This window comes from Artibeus jamaicensis, unplaced genomic scaffold (assembly GCF_021234435.1).
Source record: "Artibeus jamaicensis isolate MK-2021 breed Jamaican fruit bat unplaced genomic scaffold, CSHL_Jam_final contig_518, whole genome shotgun sequence".
Lineage (NCBI taxonomy): Eukaryota > Metazoa > Chordata > Mammalia > Chiroptera > Phyllostomidae > Artibeus > Artibeus jamaicensis.
The window spans coordinates 5,381,940-5,402,890 of record NW_026521870.1 but is presented as its reverse complement, the minus strand read 5'-3'; the positions used below and the strand labels follow the sequence as shown (position 1 = coordinate 5,402,890).

Genomic DNA, 20,951 nt, shown 5'->3' with positions numbered 1-20,951 from the left:
ATGCATATGTATATGGAGTATTACATATACAGAATTATACTATCTGCAACTTGCCTGTTCTCACATTATGTGCCTTGGAGATACCCTCATCTCATGGATAAACTTTGTCTTTTTCCAAAATTAAAGAAAATTCCATAATGAATAATGTATTGTCTTTTAAATGACCAATCTCCTATTTAATGGATTTTTTTATTGTTACTAACTCTTGATCTTATGAAAAACATGCTAAATATTCATGTACATACAGTTTTGTTTACTGATGCTAAGGGACCAGTAAATAGCGAAAGGTATAATTTCTAAGTTAAAAATTTGTACTTTTTTTCTGTAAGGAGAGTTTTGGCAAATGTCTTTTCATGCATGTACACAATGTGTGAGAACGCATATCTCCATTCCTCACTCAGGCTGGCTTATACAGGACATTACGTTTGTTAGCAAGTTCTTTTTTATTGGTAAATACTTAAGTGAGGTTTAACCCATTTTCTTAAGTATATTAGCCATATATGTATTTTTAAATATTTGTGATAACATTCTTATTTATCTTTTTTGTATGATTTTTTGTCCATTATTAACTAGTAAGAAAATAGTCTTCTGACCTTGACAATTTCAAAATTTTTAAATATATTTTAACTTTATTTTTATTATATTTTTAAATTACTAAAATTTTGAATTGTTATGACATTTTCATAGTTATTTTAAGTATTTAAGTATTGAAGTATAAAGCCTTTTTCCCACTTCAAGAATATAAAATAAATAAAACTTATTCTAACACTTTTATGGTCTTTAAGAATTCTTTATAACAGTAATTTTAGATAAGCTGACTCTTGGAATGTAACAGTTGTGAAATCAAAGAGGAAGAATAAAGTAAGTTGAGTAAGATACATATTGCAATATATCTGAGAAGCAGGATGATAGAAGTATTATAAGAGTTCTAAAAGAGGGATCACATGGCTCACATGCTGATCACATCTTTATGAACAACAATAGAATTGTGAATTGGGTAATGCATAGTAGTCATATTCCTGACTTCCTCTCTTTTTAAATAGAATGTAAGTATGGATTTACCTACACTGGAATTGATTAAATTAGATGGTAGATTTAAATTGAAAGATGTAAAGCTGAATGCAGGTTCTATGTAGTAAGGATTTTTAAATAGCTAATTTTTCTGCCCAGGCCAGCATGGCTCAATGGGTTGAGCATCATCCTGCAAAGTGAAAGGTCACTGGTTCAATTCCTTATCAGGGCATGTGCCTGGGTTGCCGGCCAGTCCCTAGTTGGGGCATGTAAGAGGCAATCAATCAATGTTTCTCTCCCTCTATCTCTTTCCCTTTCCTAAAAATAAATAAATACAATCTTTTAAAATATAATTAATTTCATTTTTTTACAGTTCAGCAAATGAAAAGAATTTTAGTATAACATACATTATAATTCTAGATTTTATAAATAAGCAAAGACATAAATTATGATGATGATACAAGCAGAGTTAACACATTGGGGGCTTGCTATCTGCTAGTTGTTAAACTAAGAAGTTTACATGTGTTATCTTGTTGACCTATAATATTACCTTACTAGGATCTTTAGACTACTATCTGAGGTCACCTTACTAACCATGCCAAAACAAGGATTAAAACCCATGGACTAGCTGAGAACCTATATTCTTTTCTGAGAGAGAAAACAAAAAGATAAAGTCCTTGATTGATAACTAATTTTACATATACTTTTCAACACATTTATATAAATTGAATAACAATTTAAAATAATTGTGCAATACTTGTATTAAGAGAAAAATGCTATCTAAACACAGCAAACAAAGAATGAATGGTGATCATACTCTGTAAGTGGCATTAACATAATTGTTTTGAGATTAAATAAGACAATTAAAATCCATTTCAAAACCTGTAAACTATCTCAAATGATTAGTTACCACTGTAAAACTATAAGGTAAAGTTTGTTTTAGCATTTTAATTCTTGTGGATAACTAACCATGGAGATTTATACACACACATATTTATAGACATATATACTTATGATTACACATGTGTGTGTGTATATATGTGAATATACATGTATTTTTGCAATTTCTCTCATGTTCATTTACAGAAGTATTAAGACAATGGCATGTTCTACCTGCTTTGTATGGTGAGGAAGAGCTTTACACAAAGAAATAAAAGTAAATAAGTATTAAATAAATATATATGAACATAATAAGAGAAGGCCAAATGCATAAGACATGATGGTATAATGTAAGACCAGTGAAAGACTGACAGTCTAATATGGAGGTTTCTATTACCTTTAAAATAATATTTCAAGGGAATTATTAAATATAAAATGAAGAATATCAGAGTAATTAAAGTTTAGATTTAAACCATGTGGTCTAACAAATGGAAACACAGGATGAAAGCAAAAATACTGCATTAAAATAAAATAAACCTACCCATACATTTTAAAGGAGGCATGGTAGGAAATGTGTATAAAAGAGATTAGAGAGAAAGCACCTCTGTGGTTAATTCTTATGTGGGTGATGTCAGGTCAATATGTAAATTTTATAGGCTGTGTAAAAATGTTGGCACACCTAATCTTTACTTGAAAAATTTACAAAGCCTACTTAAATTTCTAAGGAGAGGAGAAAAAATAGTCAACATTTAAATAATGCTAAAAAAAATAATAGCTCTGGCTAAGATGGAGGCATGGGTAGATACACTTTGCTTCCTCACACAGGAAGCAAAAGAAGGATAACAACCAATTAAAAACAAAAAACAACCAGAGCTTCCAGAAAATCAAACTGTATGGAAGTCTCCAACAACCAAGGAGTTAAAGAAGAAACATTCATCCAGACTGGTAGGAGGAGCGGAGATGGGCAGCCAGGATGGAGAGAACCCAACAAGGTAGCAACTTGTAGATTGGCAGGGTGAGGCAGTGGCTGGTAGACTAGGTGGTCCCACATTTTTGTGCAGACAAACCAGGAGGAACAACTGGGGAACAAGGCAGACCACATAACCCAGGGTTCCAGCACGGGAAAGTAAAGCTTCAACGACTCTGGTTGTGAAAACCTATGGGGGTTGTGGCAGCAGAAGAAACTGCCGGTCTCACAGGAGTTTCTGCTGGAGGGGCCCATGGGATCCTAGAACATATACAAACCCACTGAACCAGGAATCAGCACCAGGGCAGCACTTATAAGGGCACAATTTGCTTGTGTGGAGGAAGTGACAGAAAGCAGTGCAAGAGCCAAACAAGAGGTATTGTTCCCTCTCTGACCCTGCCCGACATACAGCACCACAATGCAGCAAAGTTGCTCCACTCTGACAAATACCTAAGGCTCTACCCTTTAAAATGTAACAGGTGTGCTGACAAAGAAATATGGCCCAAATGAAAGAACAGATCAAAACCACAGACAAAGCATGAAGCATCCGAGAGATAGCCAACCTATCAGATGCAGAGTTCAAAACACTAGCAATCAGGATGCTCAGAGAAATCATTGAGCTATTACAGCTATTTTATAGCTGTAAAATAAAGGAAGAAGTGAAGGCTATACGACGGGAAATAAAGAAAAATATACAGAGAACCAAGAGTGAAGGGAAGGAAACTGGGACTGAAATCAATGATTTGGAACAAAAGGAAGAAATAAACATCCAACCAGGGACTTCCGCCAAGATGGAGGTTTAGGTGGATGTGCCGTGCCTTCTCATACAACCAAGTTTAGGGACAACTAAATATTAGCATCAGAAAACACAACCAGAACACGGAAAACTGAACTTTTCAGAAGTGCGCTAACAACAAATTCTTCAGCCCGACCGGTAAGGGGCGAAACCGGCGTCGGGTGAGGAGTTACAAAGGAGGGCTCGGTCGGACCGGGCGCGGAATCCAGACACGCGAATCCAGTTGCATGGGTTCCAAACCCAGGATTGGACCTAGTGAGCGACCGAGCAACCCACCGGGTGAGCAACTGCAGAGGAGACAGTGGGGAGGCGGTGCAGCCTGTTGACTGTGGTTGCCTAATTGCGCGCGAGTGAGGGAGTGAGCGTTTGGGCCGGCGGCGGTGGAGAGCGGCGGAGATGGCGACTGCGGTGGCAATACAGGGCCCCGCCATTTCCCCGCTCTGACCACGCCCCCACATACAGCGTCACAACCCAGCGACCTGGGACTCCAAGGCGCCGCTTCTCCCACTTAAAGGGCCAGAACAGACCAAAAAATGTCGCAGGGAGACCTCAAAGCCCCAGAGATAAATCTAAGTGACGAAGAAATAGCAAAACTCTCAGACGCACAGTTTAAAACACTGGTCATCAGCTTCCTCACAGATCTGGTGGATTATAGCCACAAATTAGAGAAACATATGAAGGCTAAATTAAGGGAAATGAATGGAATTCCACAGGAAACCCATAGAGATGAAAAGGAAACTGGGACTCAAATCAATGCAGTGGACCAGAAGAAACCAAACAATGGCCAAACAGAAAAGAGTCAAGGAGCAAGAATTCAAAGAAATGAGGAGAGTCTTAGGAACCTCCAGGACATCTTTAAATGCTCCAATATCTGAATTATAGGGGTACCAGAAGGGGGAAAGACACAACCACCAGTGGAAAAACTATTTGAACAAATAATAAAAGAAAATTTCCCCAATCTGGCAAAGGAAATAGACTTCCAAGAAATCCAAGAAGCCCAGAGAGTACCAAAAAAGTTGGACTCAAGAAGAAACACACCAAGGCATATCATAATTACATTAGCCAAAATTAAAATGAAGGAGAGAATCCTGGAAGCAGCAAGAGCTAAGGGGACAATCACCTACAAAGGAGTCCCCATCAGGCTGTCAGCAGATTTCTCAAAAGAGACCTTACGGGCAAGAAGGGGCTGGAAAGAAATATTCCAAGTCATGAAATCTAAAGACCTACAACCAAGATTGCTCTGCCCAGCAAAACTTTCATTTAGAACGGAAGGACAGATAAGGTGCTTCTCAGATAAGACCAAATTCAAGGAGTTCATCATCACCAAGCCCTTATTATATGAAATGTTAAAGGGACTTATCGAAGAAAAAGAAGTTAAAGAAACATGAACAGTGAAAGGACAACAAACAGTTATTAACAACCACACCTAAAACGAAAGCAAACTAAAAGAACAGCTAGATCAGGAGTGGAAACATAGAAATGAAGATCTCAAGGAGGGTTAGCAACAGGGGAGTGGGAGGAGGAGATGGGGGGAGAAGGTACAGAAAACAAGTAGCATAGACAGTAGATAGAAAATAGATGGGGGGCAAGAATAGTATGGGAAATATAGAACCTAAAGGACTTGAGACACATGGACATAAACTAAAGGGGGGTAATGGTGGGGTTGTGGGGGGCAGGGTGGAGGGGAATGAAGGGGGGAATAGAACAACTGTAACAGCATAATCAATTCAAAAAAATAAATAAATTAAAAAAAAAAGAGAAATAAACATCCAACCAGAACAGAATGAAAAAACAGGAATTAAAAAAAAATTAGGAGGGGCTTAGGAACTGCCAGGGCAACTTTAAACATACCAACATCTGAGTCACAGAGGTGCCAGAAGAAGAAAGAAGGAGAACATTATTTGAAAAAACAATGACAGAAGACTTTCCCAAACTAGTGAAGGAAATAGACATAGAAGTCCAGGAAACTCAGAGAGTCCCAAAGAAATTGGATCCAAGGAACACACAGCAGGGCTCATCACAATTACATTACCCAAGATTAAAGATAAGGAGAGAATCTTAGAAGCAGCAAGAGAAAAGGAGACAGTTACATACAAAGGAGTTCTCCTAAGACTAACAGCTGATTTCTGGAAAAAAAGAAACCTTGCAGGCAAGAAGGGGTTGGAAAGATGTATTCAAAGTCATGAAAGGCAAGGACCTACATATAAGATCACTCTATCCAGCAAAGCTAACATTTATAATGGAAAGGAAGGTAAAGTGCTTCCCTGATAAGGTCAACTTAAAGGAGTTCGTCATCATGGAGCCCATAATATGTGAAATGTTAAATGTACTTATCTAAGAAAAAGAGGAAGATCAAAAATATAAACAGTTAAATGTGACAACTAACTTACAACTATCATCAACAGAGTCTAAAGAAAACTAAAACAAACTAAGCAAACAACTAGAACAGGACCAGAGTCACAGAAATGGAGATCACATGGAGGGTTATCAGTGGGGAGGCAATGGGGAGAAAATGAGGGGAAAGGTGCAGAGATTAAGAAGAATAATCAGTAGGTACAAAATGGATAGGGGGAGGTTAAAAATAGTATAGAAAATGGAGAAGCCAAAGAACTTATATGTGCAACCTATGGATATGCACTAAGGGGGGACGGGTAATGCCAGAGGGATGGGGGTGCTAAGTGGATGGAGATAAAGAGGAGAAAATAGAATGGGACTACTGTAATAGCATAATCAATTAAATATACTTAAAATAAAATTTAAAAATCAACAAAGAAAAAATAAGGAAACAACCCTGGCTGGTGTAGCCCAGTGGATTGAGCGCTGGCCTGTGAACCAGACAATCGCGGTTCGATTCCCAGTCAGGGCACATGCCTGGGTTGCAGGCTGGTTCCCTGCAGGCCAGTTCCCAGCAGGGGATGCACGAAAGGCAACTATACATTGATGTATCTCTCCCTCTCTCCTTCCCTTCCCCTCTAAAGATAAATAAATAAAATATTTAAAAAAAATAAGGAAATGTTATGATGAACGTAGTTGTCAGTGTAATTTGTATTCATATGGTAGATGGGAAATTATTGGTGGGAAAACAGAAATATTCAGGTAAAAGAATAACTAGGCCTTAAAACATAGTGTGGTGAAATAGTAGAAAAAATTAATAAAAAAAAAAACAAGCATTTAGTTAATGAAGACCAAATAAAAAAGTTTGAGAAAAAAGTTATGCAATCGATACATTTGAAATTCACAGAGCAGAAAATAGAAAGTTCATTAAATTCAGGGTAAAACAAATTTTAACAGTAGGAAATATAATCTAGACTAGAAAAGGTCTTTAATGTGGGATCCTGAAATAAATAAAATATTTTAAAGAAGAGTTAGGGAAATTAATTTACATTTGCATTGGCTCATGGCTTAATCAAAATGATATGCTTTAAAATTCTAAAGTAATACCAGGTTTTTATTATTTTGTTTATAAATAACATTTAAAAAGTAAAAGAGCACGATGAATGTATAAAAAGAGAAACATTTATATAAAGAAATCAGATAAAGTAACCAATGAAACAAAGTGATTTTGACCCATTTAATAAATAGACATACTAACCATACTAGCAAGTCTGTCTTGGAAAAACTTATTTATGTGGACATTTATGCCATCTGTAAGTCTGTTATCTTAAGTTTAAAGATATCCAACACTTGACCATCTGATTTCTGAAAGAGTGAAACATACTATCCACACAGACACACACACACACACACACACACACACACACACACAACAACACTTTCTTGGGACTTGAAAGCATACCTAATTAGATTTCTTTTTAAAGCTGAAAAAAATGTTTCTAAGAATGATATTGTAAAACAACAATTTATTTGAATAATCACCACACAGGAAATAATACATTTCAGATGCCTCTCTCTAGATATCCTTTTTTCCTTTTTTGGAAGTGGAGAACTTTGATCTTTCTCCCTGACACTTCCAAGAGACATGTGACACAAACCCTGTGTTTGAATGACACAGCAACTTTTGCTAGGAGTTTTAAAGTAATATAAAAGTCTATCAAACCCTATGGTAAATCAAACCTTCATTTTTCTAATTTGACTCTCAGTGGGCTCTTAGAAAAGCATGAATTTTCCATAATCCAAGAGACCAACAGGTTTGTTTTAAAGTGCTACTTCTCAAATGAAGAACTTGAAACATATTCTTAAGATTTCTAAGAAGCAAATCTTTTCCTGGGAATGTTATAGATTGTTTAAATTGCATTTTTACATATTTCCATGACTATGTTCTAGAAACTGTAAACACTAGAATCCAGATAGAATTACATAATAGTGGCAGACTACTACTCTGTAATTCATAAGACAGATAACATTTAAATTCAGAATAATTCAAAAATGTCAACACCTTACAAATGTCCTGCATGTGTGTGTGTGTGTGTGTGTGAGATACTTGGTTATCTCCTTGAATTAGTGGAATTGAATATTTGTCAGAAGTAGAGTAAAACCTTCCCTTTGGAACATTCATGGTTAAATTTTGAGTAATAAAGCTTGACTTATTAAATTTCATTGTAGCCCTGATATTTTAGCATCTGCATTAAAGTTTGCTTAGTACTATGGAGCACTGACAATGGACTTCATAAAGGTATTTACTTTGTGGTTAAGTAGAAAGAAATCTTCTATCCTTCTAACTCTACTAGATAGATTTGGAGAGCATCAATCCTGTCTTTGTTCAAGTTTCTGTCATCCTCATTGTTCAACAAACACCACAGGACTCAGAACATGTTTACAGTAACCATCCTTTTTCATATAACTGAATGTAACCCTTCTCTTTCGTTTTGACATTGTGATTTAAGTAAACAATAGGTAATGGAATCTGAATTGTTATGGAATGTCAGCCTTAAACACCTCTGCTATTCCTGCTAGTTTTACACTGTTCAATTGGTACATCTATCCTGAGAGACTGCTAGGATACAACTGCTTTCCTGGCTTTGGGGGCCCAAGTTCTCTCAGTTGCATTTCTGTAAGCAAACTGTCCTACTTCGCAATGACGCCAGTTAATGGGGAAAGATACAAAAGTGAACTGAGATGCTTATGTGTGAATGTGTTTCAGTGTACTTCTAAAACTTCCTTTCTTAAGAACACAGTGCTTTCCTGTTCAGGAGAAAATACACTGAGAATATCATTGTTTTCACAAGCTGTATATACAAGGCTTGGAGAAGCACCCTCCATGTATTCCAAGGACTAAACATTTTCTGGACATGATCCAAGATTGTTGCTAGGCCTGTTTTTCCTCTCATTTTCTACAACTCCTCAGGGAAAACTGGATAATAACAGTAAGTTAGTGGAAAGAACGCTACAGTGGGTAAAATTTGAAGGTGAAATAAATCTGCAAAAACATGGAAATACCATTTCATGCAACTCAAAATTTAAAAGCATTAAACATTTCCCATGTTATTAAAAAGCCTGTCCCAAAATATTTTTATAAGCTTCGGCATATACTTTTTTCTTTCACAAGGTTCTCTGTGTTAAGTTTTCCTTCTATTCTTTATCACCCTATATTTACCTGTCCTGACTTCTACTAGACAACTCATTTTTATCTAATATTCTTTCAAATAATAGCTTTAGGTATGTATATTGAAATTGTATCCAAATTAACTTATTGTAATGGCACTTACAAAAACACAGCTACCTGTAAATCAAGAGAAACCTTTGTTCCTTCACTTCTTTTATGGATATGCACATACACTTCACAGATGTTTACAGACATTTCTGTTTTGAAAGACATCCTGCCTTCGATGGCAGTTCAACACACAGTCCTGGGTTCCCAAATATACCAAAAAATATCTTAGTCAAAACTGAATTTCTTCTGCCACTTATATTTCAACCTCATATTGATCATTCTATGTAATAGAAAGTATTTAAATTCTTCAAGCTATGAAGCTCAAAATATGACAAGTTAAATTTGTGCTATTTGCCCTGGCTGGTGTAGCTCAGTGGATTGAGTGCAGGCTGCTAACCAAAAGGTTGCCAGTTGAATTCCCAGTCAGGGTACATGCTTGGGGTGCAGGCCAGGTCCCCAGTGGGGGGCACTCAAGAGGCAACCACACATTGGTGTCTCTCTCTCTTTCTCCCTCTCATTCCCTATTTCTAAAAAAATAAATAAAATCTTTTTAAAAATCTGTGCTATTTACTAAATTTTCATTGGCTTATCTGCCACGTTATATAGGTTATCGGGAAAATACTGTGGTGATTTTCTTTTTCAGTCTTTTGGTGCAAGTTAATTACTTGGAAAACCTGATTTTTCTGTGATTAAAATATTTTGCTTTTGAATATGTGAATTTCAGACAATTGTCATCTGATTCTAGGTGAATAAAATTAAAATTGAGAATAGACAATGTCTATGTTTTGAAAAAATTCCAATATATGAGTGTTAAGGTGTGTTTAGGGGAATTAGCTTGAATTTTTAGTTAAGATGAAACAAAATGAATAAACCTGACTAAATCCAGCCATTTTGATGGACTAAATCATAATCACTAAGAAAGGTTTCCATTTCTCCTAGGGAAAAAACAGTAGTGTTTCTTTAAGAATGTAACATCCTCAGATCTTTAGTGCATCCTATGTAGAGAAGTAGCTTGTCTTCCAGAAGCCACAAATGGCTGACTTTGCTTTGAGCAATCCCTTTTAATACTGAGTTCAGGAGAAATGCTTCCTGTTGGGAAACGTTCTACCTGGTTTCAGGAGTTGTAACTTCCCCCCCATGGCTAAGATTGAGTGAGCTACCTCCAAAATGTGAGCCACTAAGGAGACAAAGCTTGTCTCTGGTAGCAAACGCTGCTTCTGCTTCATCCCCTTACCCCCAGTGCATGGTCGGATAGTCAATGTTGGGTAAGACCCCTCAGAGGAGGGCAACCTAAACCAGACACGATCACTTGGGAGGTCATCATGGAAGGTCTTGGGGGGCTGCAACAAAGAGGGAGTGATGGACCCTCGCCCCCCGGCTATTCTGACTTAGTCCAAGTCCCCATGTCTTCTGGGAGAAGTGCTTCCTGGCTCTAATCCACTTAAGCCTGAAAACCTGTGATGAGCAAGCAAGGCAGTGCAGCCCCTTGCATGCCAGAGCGGGATCTGGGGTAATCGGGCATAAGAAAGAATTCACAAAGTCCTGTGAAGCCCACTTCGCTAAGAGTGCTTTCATTCATATGTTAAGGGTCTGAGCAGGAAATGAGTATGTCTCCCAAAGTTTCTGCAACCCCCTTTCCTGATAGACACTGACTCAGACTAAGCCCTCAGATTTCTTTGAAATGTTATCTACTATTTGATCCTGGCCGCCTGTATTCCTGTGTATTACAACCCAATAAAAGCCACTGAGGAAGGGGCTCCTGGCCTTTCTCCTCTGAGAGACCGGCTGCCTCTCCTCCCTAAGCAGATCATGTCCTGGTAGTTTACTTTCATCTGTGGTGGACGAGGGACTTGCTGGCAAAGTTGCCCCCACAGCTTCCAAAGCTGCCTTCACATTTTCATTCATGAAACATTTAGTCACATCAGTATGGTATTGCCACTAAAAATACTAACATTCTATTTAATATTTTTCTTTATTTAATTAAAAAGTGACTGTTACAAGAATACGCAATTTCCCACATGAGTCAACATTGTTAGTGATTGATCTTTCTTTTTTAAAAAAATATTTTATTCATGTATCTTTAAAGGAGAGGGGAAGGAGAAAAGGGGAGAAATGTCAATGAATGGTTGCCTCTCATGGGTCCCCTGCTGGGGACTGGCTTGCAACCCAGGCATGTGCCCTGACTGGGAATCAAACTGTGATCCTTCAGTTCACAGGCCAGAGCTAAATCCACTGAGCTACACCAGCCAGGGTGCAATTGATCTTTCTACTATCATCTCTTCCCCACTGTGGGGAGCAAGACCAATAAAATGGTACTGGTCCAGTCAAGATAGCATAAAGTGTATAAAATGAAATGGAATCACTCTTGTCAACCAAGATGACTGCCAATTGCCCATGACATACCGGCTCATATCGGAAACTATCTAAGTCAAGCTGGACACAGCCAGCAAGAAAACACACCTAAGATACCTGGACATGTGGTCTTAACAGCTGTGTCTGCAGAGAAGAACCACCCATAGATTCCCCACTTGCCATCAGGAGTGCGAAGACACTTACCAAGAGACCCACAAGGATGAAGTACACCACTCTCAAAGTGTAACTGAAGCAGGCTTCAGGCCACTGCTGAGAAAGCTGACCTGCACAGAGCAGAGTGCTGCTCCACACTATACTGGTCTCTCTTAGCATCAGCCACTGGAGGCTGTGCCCTGCTGGACTGAGGACTTCATCTGCCCTGCTGCCCGCCTGGCTTCAGAGATCCTTCCTTGAAAGATGCTGACAACTCCCTTGCCCACTGTGCTAATGGCCTAATATGTGTGATCCCTTGCTAATAGTTTGATTCCTTTGGGTTATTTTTGTGGATTTATTCTGGACTGCTCATTTATTTTTTCAACAAACTGTGGGCCTTTATCTGACTACAGAATGTACCTCTGTTGAGGGTGCCAGTGTGGCCTAGTCAGTATGACCTTACACAAGGACTCTAGAAATAGCTTTTCTGTTCTGATGGCAGTTAATTCAGGAAAACCAGTTTGAGGTCTATCTCTACCCTTGTTTCCATCTGTGAGATGAGACATATCATCATTAACCTGGGTATTGCTCAGTTGAATTGCCATAACAGAGGATTTTAAAAAGTGATAGGTTACATAATTCTGTAGAATGACTGATGTGTAGAGAAAAATGGGGGGGGGGGAATCACCAAGTATCTCCTTACGGCACAAAAACTTGAGTCAGACTGATTCTTTTTCTCCCAGGATAAACTTTAATATGATGAACTCTTAAATAGCAAAACAAAATACATAAATGCCAAAACCCAGGAGAAAAGAACAGTAACTAGAATCTTGCAGCAGTCTTGTCTCAGGAGAGAGAGGCTGCTGGTTCTACCTCTGCTATTGACTGTGATAAACATAAGAGTAGGAATCAATAGGAAGATAAGAGAAATATAATGCCAACATATTAAGAATCACAGTTTATAGAAGGTGTCATTAAAATCTGAAAACATGCTTAAAATCAGAAAGGGCAAACGAGTTAAAAATGTACTGCAGGAAGCAAATACTCAAACTGAGGATGAGTGTATATCCCTTAACGCCTTGTCATTATTGCAGAAATGAGCTTTTTGAATAAATTAATTTTCTAATATGTTTATGTGTTGGATTACATGGCATATTATTTAGGGTATAAGATTTTAAAGAGGAATAATATGGTAACACATTTATTGTATTTATATGTGAATAAGAAGTTTATAATATAAAATGAAAATACCATTGAAATATGCTACACAAATATGGATAAATTTGCAGATTTTTATTTTGAACTATTAATAGAAGTCAAATTTATAGAACCTTCTTATTACCACATATTTTACATATGATACTAATCTTGCTTTCCCATGCTTTTAATTTAATGCAAATTACACACACACACACACACACACACACACACAGACAATGGGATAATAACCAGCAGACAATATATTTAAAATAACTAAAATTACATTGTAAATTTTAGCTTAATTTATCTATTATAAACTATAAATTACTATTTTTAAAATTTTGTGAGTTACAATATTATTTAGCTTATGTGACTAATAAAAGTACTGATATGATAGAGGAGTTGATCTACATATTTTTACCAGCATAATATGAAGATTTGGCACAATACCAGCTAACCAAGTTTTGCATTCACTGATATATTGGGTTGCCATAGCAAGCCCATAATCACTGAGTTTCTAAGCAACCTAAGACTCCACAGACTTCCGATACTAAGGAGTCCACTGATCTTTCATCATCCGTGAAGGAGAAATATGAAAACTTGTACTATCATACTCAATGGAGGACTTCCTGATTACTCAGTAAATCAGTGGTCCCTATAAAGTCTCCTCTGTATTGATAGCTATTGAATTAATAATAATACTCATACTAATATTCATACTAATATTCCAGTCCTGTCTATGTTAAACATTTTCTTCAGTGCCCTATCTTCACAATGAGGTGAACAATTGCCTCCAGTGCTTCCTTTCAATTCACAAGGCTCAATTTCCAACTACTTAAGATAATCACAATGAAATAAAGTTGAGGCATATAACACTGTCCCTATAGAACATTACATAGTGATGCAGGTCAAAATAAAATATCATTACTAGAAATGGTCATATGTCACCATAAAATAATTTTGTCTAGAACCTGTAAAATTTTACTGAATTCCAATATCTGATTTTCTATGCCTCCCATAATCATTCTAAGTAGCTCATTATTATGAAGAAAAAACGTCATAGAAATGATCTGCAAACTGGTTCTGTTTTATGGTTAATTTTCTAATGTTATTTCCTAAATCTATTGCACCAAAGATGCCGGAACCAAAGTCAGGTTTACAATATCATGAAGGAGTTTTCTAACCTTGCACTAACAAAAAGTTGCAAAGTCACCTCTCAAGCAGATCTAACAACAGCCAGCTGGTGGCTAGAGGCATCCCAGGAATTCTAGCAGTAAAACCTGCCTCTGTCTTCTACTGGTTGCTGTTACTACAAGTACGTGTTGGGGTAGGATGGGCAGGAGATAGATTCTTCTTTCTTTATGATCGGGAAGACAACCACTCTGCCTTACAATCTTAGTATAAAGTCCAAACCAAAAGCTACATAATGATATGTATTATAATTGCATCTTCAGGTAAAAAGCAACCATCTACAAATTAACTCTCTTCCTGAGTACGTTCTTAAGAATAAAAAATAGCTGCACAATGAATTTTCCCTTTTACTATGGTTTTCTATTAAGATATAATTGACTATAATTATTGCATGTATTTAAGTACATGTATGTTGGAGGGTATGGATACTTTCAAATAATCTTGAATTCCTTCTTACCACTTACTACTGTAGTTATCACTGACAAGATAATAGTAAAGTTACTACACTTGACCTGTTCCTTCCATTTTCCTTTAGATACAAGTTCTCATCTCAAAACTTGGTACAGAAGGCCTGAAAGTCTACAATATCTCATATACTCTATTTCCCGAGAGAAGGAAAAATGCAAGTATAGCTTTAAGTGGACAAGAACAAAGCAAAAATCAGATAAAAGAGATTTTAGTATTGCAGGCACAAGTTTTGAGTCCTACATTGTTAGGTAAAATAAGTTGACAATGATTCCATAGGTGTAATTACCAGTTAGAAGTCCGATGAAAAAGCTCAAGGCCCCCAGTGTTAATGCACCTTCAGAAGGCTGGTTGGAAGGCAACAGGATAAACACTGATGATTGGTTTTGCTAGTCCCAAGTACTGGGTCAAATCACTGCTGTACATCAGTCAGTCCCACCTCCAAGTAGCCAAGAATGGCTATGGAATTTTGATTGGCACTCCAGTGAGGCAGTGGGATTTCTAAACCAAAGCAAACCCTGCAGGCAGTGTTTGCCAATCTCTCCAGCTTGGAAAGGAGCTGCTCTTCACCCTGGTTCGTTCTTTAAAAAAAAGAAAGAAAGAAAGAAAGAATTACTTTGTGACGTTTAAAAGAACACAGGAGCAGCTCCTTCTCCAGGGATATCCCTACTTATTTTCTCATAGCAATTCCCCTGACTTTTTTATCCTGTGTCTTAGTTATAGGACTTTAAAGTCCTAGGAGGAAACACATAGCAACATGCACATGGGCATTTAAGATAAGAAACACAAGCATCAGTGAATAGTCCAATTATGGAAAGCTAGAGGTACGGCTTTGCAAAATGCACAAGTTCAGATTTACAATAGTTATCACTTTTTTTTGCCATAAAAGAGAACTAAAACTGGTAATATTTGGTGGGTATACTAAAATTATGCAACTCATAAGAATAAAAAAGCATCAGAACAAAAATAAGGACACTCTAAAAACAAATCAAACCATTACAGTATATGCTAAATCAGACAAAAAGGATTTTTCCTATATCATTTAAGGTGATACTGTTTGGGCATTCATGTTAATGACATTCATTCTCATATACACACATACTCAATGAGGATTTATGATGTGGTCACTGTGTGCCCAGAAGTGTACTACAAAGAGGAAGAAAGCATTATCTCTACTGTGAGGTTTTCTGTAATGTACTACAAATGCTTCCATAGAAAATACAATGTGTGATTATTAAGTGCTTTTAATCTTCCTTCTCAATGTGGGTAGCTACCTAGTTGTGAATATTCATTCAAGACCTGTCTACTTAGAATATAACTGAAATCTATTAGTTAGTGCCTCTTTACCTTCTAAAATCTAGAAAATTACATAATAAATACAACAATGGTGTTTTCACAGGAGAAGTTATTGGTTTCAAATACCTATGAATTGGCTATAAATATTACTGGCTAACACCTTCCCCTTACATCACAGGCTATAACAATCCACTTGCCTAAGGCTCAGTTCATAAATGGCCCATTGTCTAGCCCTTGATTTCAGGCCATTCCTGGTTGCCTGAGTATGACTAGGTGGTTAGCTGAATTCCATAGTTAGAGTGTGAAGTGTATGCCTCTGATTAACCCTCCATTTAAGAATTATCAGGACACCTACAAGGATAGGGAATGGAGACTTCAAGGACCATATGGAAGAGTTGCTATTCAACTGCTTTAGTCAGAAGCCAGTCAGAAAGGGCTTTTACTGTTCCCATTTTGGAGAGATCTATAACTCTCCTATTGTTATTTATTGTAGGTGCCAATGTTTACTGAGAACCCATGTGGCCACACTAGCTTGAATGGTTTAGCGAAACATATTTTCCAGGAGCTCACATACCAGAGATGAAGCTCACATATGGAGACTATTCCACAGAAAGATTCTAGGTAGAAAACCACAAAGTCCCAAGGGCTTATAGGATGTTCACATTTATTCAGAAATATCTGTTACTCTTAGCTCAAAGAGCTCTTAACCATTTTTATGTATGATACATTTTTTTCTTCTTGTTCATGACCTTATATTACAGGAATTGAAGGAATCTTAGGAATCAGCACATCCTGATCATTTAACAGATGAGGTTTCAGAGATGTAGATAGCTGGGAATTCTTGCTCTATATTGCCCGGATTGTGACTAAGGAAGAAAAACAAGTACTTCTTCTAGAATATAACTTTCTTTCTCTCTTTATGTTTCCATTTTTCTCCAATTACACCCCTTTTAACAGACCTTTTTTCAGGTTGTGGACTGGTATTAGTTAAAGTATTGTTTTAATTTTTTATGTATACCGTTTCTCTTCTTTGTTCTTCTTCAATAATGCTAGTTAACTGGAGTAATTTACACCTGTTTTTGATTCCCATTTACTGTACCCTGTTACTAAAGTTAATTTTTTAAAACTATTATTAAAATGCTCTTTTGACTTTTCAAATTTTGCTTTATTTTCAATATTTAAATTTTAAAATCATTTAAATTAAATTATTACATATAAGAATAAAAAAATGTTTATTTAATGAATATATTCTCTTTCTTTCCCTTCAAGTGGAACAACTTAAAAAGTCCTAGGAAAGAATAAGAGAGAGGTGAAATATTTCTTAACCTAACCCCATTGGTCAGGTGTCATGTTAAAATTCTTCCCTGTGTCATTATTTAAGTAGATTAAAAAATTCTATAATTAGGTATTGTTAGCCATATTTTTATAGAGAATAGAAGTGACACAGGGGAATTTAGGTAAGTGATAAGATTTCCAGAGTTAGTATGAAGTAGGTGATCTTAAATTTATGTATCCAGCTGACAAACAATATCAAAGCTTAGTTGAATGACATAAGGGTACATGGTCGAGTACAAGTATTTTCTTGCTGACATCAAATCCTTACCTTTTGTCAATATAAATCTCCCAGCAGATGCATTTTGCTTTGCTACTTTGATGTTTTAGAATTATTTCCACTACTTATACACAGATTATAGTTAAAACAACACATTTATTCACACACTTATTTAATACACTATTCCTCCTGAGTACCAAGTATTTCTAGGTCCAGAGATTATAAAAATCAATGAAATAAAACCCTAACTTGATGGAGTAATGGTCAGACAGCCACATAGAAAAAATATTATAAAATAGCAAAGTAGGTGGCATAATGGAAGGTTTATGGTGCAGCAGAAGACCTACAGAGAGGGGAGATCTTAGGAGCAATGATAAGTTTCACAGAAGAATGAACTAATATTCCAGCTCTTTCATTGAGAATAACTTTGAGATCAATTTCCATGTGTTTCCCAACACAGAAAAGAGTAACGGTAGAGGATAGTTCTTTATCTTTAGAAAGACAGCGATTTGTACCACAAGCCAGTGACTTCAAGGGAGAAAGTATAAGGAGTTCCTGAAGCAATGTCAAAATAAATAAGGAGAGAGAAAAATTCATTACAAATTAGTTGAATGCCTGCTCTATTTGGGAAATGTTAGGGAAATATATATATACACATATGTATATATATATATTTGTGTGCATATATATGTATATATGTGCATACATACACACAAACATATATATAGATATATATAGTTTTACACTAGAACTTAATAGCAGTTTATATTAAACTTCCAAAAGTTATAACTTTGCTTGTATAAAGAAACAGAAGAACTAAAACTTCTGCTTTAAAGCACAAAAATTTTATTTAAAACTGAAAAAAAAATATGCTGAATGAATTTAACAAGTGTCTTTGTTTTGTTAATTGGTAATTTATAGGTAAATGTTCATTTAAATTTAGAAAATGAGGGAATATATATTATTATAAAACCATACCAACTTATTTGAAAATAATAAAGACAAAGGGTATACACATAATTTGGAAGCACTTTAATAACTTATAAACCTAAAACTAGTTAAACTAAGTATATCAAAAGGTAAATGTTTATGACAGTTACAAATGTCTTTGTTGCATTAAGTAATATAAATTTCCAAAAGATCTGGGTGTATTTGTATGTCTCCTATGGATAGTCCTATCATCTTACCCTAAATGTAAGGGGTTAGAAAAGGCAAACATTTACATTCAGGCTTAAGGAAGCAAGAAACCTGACATTGTATGAATACTCATTCACCATAACATGGAAACCAAAGTAATGCATTCTATGTTTCAAGAAATTAAGTGCAGGGGGAAATTTATTTTCATTTGCAAGCCCAGGGGGAAATATTTTTAAATAAAATTTCTTTGTTCTCCTATTTTTCCCCATAAAACATTATTAAAATATGGCTAGCCTGTATTGTAGCCCTGTCCTGGACGTCAGCTTTTAATAAGTACTGGTTTTCCTCTTTTGTCTTTTACTGCCCTCACTTTAAAAGTCTTTCAACAATTCCAGATCACCATTCATAAATCTACCCCACAGATGCCACCAAAGGATGATGATTTCTAGCCATATTCTTTCCCAAGTTCTACTAACCTTACGACGCAGACACAGCTTGACCGCAGCCGACTGTGTGTGTCACCCTGGCTCTGGCTTCTGTCAGACAGCTTGCCCTGGAGTTTTTCTCCCACTTCTCTGTTGCTCAACTGGATTAAGTAATGAGAACCAGAGTGCTGCTCTCCTCTGTCAAATATGTAACTTTCAAAGTCCCTGGGGGCAGGAACTAGACTCCTCCTGAACTTCACTAACCTTCAACATTGAAGTCCACGAGCAAGTGTTCAGATATATAGACAACTTCCCACAATAAGACACCAAGGCACAATTATTTTTAATCTACTTGTAAATATGACTTAAATGGCTGTCCTGTGATGCTTCCTCCTTTAGGCTAAGTACAACCAAAGCTATTTCTGGGGAGTATTTTTGAAATTCATTGTGTTTATCTCCAGAATCCCACTGAGACCAGGGGTTGTGGTCTTGTATGTTGACTGACTCTGAAAATAGTCACATTACCACTTTTATTCCTTATAATATCACTAGGTATTTAATTCATGAAATGATAATCTTATCAAAAGTGAATTTTTTTGAAAAACCCAAACTGTGTCATGTTATATTGATGGCTAACACTGAGAGTAGGTACTTACTACAGGCCAGACGTCATTCTAAGAACTTTATGTGGATTATTTAAATTAATCTTTACAACAACCATTTGAGGTAAGTATTATTGTTTTCCTAATATTACAAATGACAAAAGTAGCAAAGCACTGAGAGGCCAAAGGACCGGGAGGTTAAGTAAAATATTCGAGTTCAGAGTGCTGAGCTTCAGTTTAATCTATTATGACGCTTTTGTCTACAAGTAACAGGGCATTCCAATGAAATCAATGTAATATATTGGGTAACATATGTCTACTTGCCAAACAATAAATATTAAGAAACATTAATATTGACATTAAGTATGAGCTTCTAAAATGCTAGCTTTTCTCCAAAGTAGCCAATTAAAAAATGTTGGGCTCTCTTGATAACACAAGATACTTGATAACACTTGATAATTATTTGACCAAAATTGCATATGCATTTGTGTGTATTTGGAATCAACCCAAAATAAAGACCATAGAAATGCCACAAGATCTTCTATTACCTACAAGGGTACTTTTCTTTAATGGGAGAAAAATGTTACATGTTAAGGCTGCAAAACCAAATCAAAGTTCAAAATAAAATTCAAGTACAAGTTTCCATCATTCCCTGAAACATGGTTGTCCATCCTGACAAAGGGAATATGAAATATAAGATTAACTAACCTAGAACAACTAATCTCAAAAGACAGATCACACTTGGAAACTTCAGGAATGGCTGAACGTTACCGAAATGAAAATGAATTTCACAGTCTCAAATTCAGGAATGAAGAAATGAAATTTTATTTTCCTAAATTTCCTTTTTACCCCAAGCCTCCATTCTGTCTGATGCAGCACATTTCACATATTTAAAGGAGATATCCATATTTTGTACTTCTCAGTCATTTCAGATTAAAACTCAATTATATTTTTTCTGAACATGCCTTACATTCAAAGAGGAGATAAGAACACAGCGCAAACCCTCTCTCTCAAGACTCAGACAATGGCTTTCCCTTCCCTTCTCCTGACTGTGATCACTTTGCAGATGATGGATTTCTTTTTCTTAGCTCACTTTCACAAACTTTTGGGCCTTGAGAACAATTTTAGGGTCCCAGGGGCTCCATGAATCTGCTTCTACACATAGCTGCCTACACACCACACACACAGCCCATAATACTCTACTTGCTCTGCTGTCATGATTGGTGCAATGTTTTCTGAGGCTTGTTCTCCCTGAGCAATATCTCTGCTCTGAGATCCTCATACTTTTCCTCTGGGCTGAAAGGCCAGGAGGCT

The 20,951-nt window shown here is 36.4% G+C and overlaps 1 protein-coding gene across 6 annotated transcripts in view; it reads right to left on the bottom strand.

Moving 5' to 3' along the window:
- The window catches only part of CD36 (CD36 molecule), an 83,746-nt gene that overhangs the window by 42,981 nt on the left and 19,814 nt on the right, over positions 1-20,951 (bottom strand). For 2 of the 6 annotated variants that reach the window (XM_053668919.1, XM_053668920.1), the window contains exon 2: positions 14,915-15,206. The exons of 1 other annotated variant lie outside the window; for it this stretch is intronic. The gene's annotated coding sequence lies outside the window, so the exon portion shown is untranslated. Of the gene's footprint in view, positions 1-14,914; positions 15,207-19,086; positions 19,201-20,951 lie in introns of those variants that run through there. 3 more of the 6 variants (XM_037137020.2, XM_037137021.2, XM_037137018.2) reach the window with 2 other exon arrangements.